Source organism: Myotis davidii, unplaced genomic scaffold (assembly GCF_000327345.1).
Source record: "Myotis davidii unplaced genomic scaffold, ASM32734v1 scaffold88, whole genome shotgun sequence".
NCBI lineage: Eukaryota > Metazoa > Chordata > Mammalia > Chiroptera > Vespertilionidae > Myotis > Myotis davidii.
This window is the reverse complement of record NW_006300377.1, coordinates 2,743,472-2,744,391: the sequence shown is the minus strand read 5'-3', so window position 1 is coordinate 2,744,391 and position 920 is coordinate 2,743,472. Positions and strand designations below refer to the sequence as shown.

General features: G+C 48.7%; 1 protein-coding gene across 1 annotated transcript in view; it reads left to right on the top strand.

Annotated features, from left to right (window-relative positions):
* Positions 1-920, top strand: part of AGO3 (argonaute 3, RISC catalytic component) — a 99,930-nt gene that overhangs the window by 78,940 nt on the left and 20,070 nt on the right. The window lies entirely within an intron of this gene.

The following is a 920-nucleotide window of genomic DNA, read 5'->3' as shown; positions in this document are numbered from 1 at the left end:
ACATAGTGCCAAGAAGGTGAGCAAACATATTAAGAACAGTATGCTATATATGCCAGGTCCCTTGAAACAGCAAGGATGGACCGGCTCCCAGCCGAAAAGAGTTTTGGTAGTTAAAGTAGGCATTATAAAACAGTGGTTAAGCTTTCCCTGCCGATAGTGCTCTTGCAAACATGGTGAACGTTCCTAAAACCCATCGGACATTCTATAAGAAGTGTGGCAAGCATCAACCCCACAGGGTTACCACACAGTACAAGAAGGGCAAGGATTCTCTGTTATGTGCAGGGAAAACGGCATTATGACGAGAAGCACAGTGGCTATGGTGGGCATACTAAACCAATTTTCTGCAAAAAAGGCTAAAACTACAAGAAGATTGTGCTGAGGCTTGAATGCGTTGAGCCCAACTGCAGATCTAAGAGAATGCTGGCTATCAAGAGATGGAAGCATTTTAAACTGGGAGGAAATAAGAAGAGAAAGGGTTAAGTGATCCAGTTCTCAGCTTCATATTTTATTATCTACTAGAGGCCCGGTGCACAAAAATTTGTGCACTCGTGGGGGAGGGAGGGTCCCTTAGCCCGGCCTGTGCCCTCTCGCAGTCTGGGACCCCTCAGGGGATGTCCACTTACCAGTGGGGAGCAGGCCTAAACTGCAGTCGGACATCCTTAGCACGGCTGAGAAGGCAGGAGAGGCTCCCACCACCACCACTGTACTGGCAGCCATCAGCGGGGCTTGTGGCTGAGCAGAGCTCCTCCCATCTAAGAGCGCCCTGACCACCAGAGGGCAACTCCTGCATTGAGCGTCTGCCCCCTGGTGGTCAGTGTGTGTCATAGTGACCAGTCATTCCACTGTTCGGTTGATTTGCATATTAGCCTTTTATTATATAGGATGTGATTATGTGTAGGGGGAAAGACAAAATCAACAGG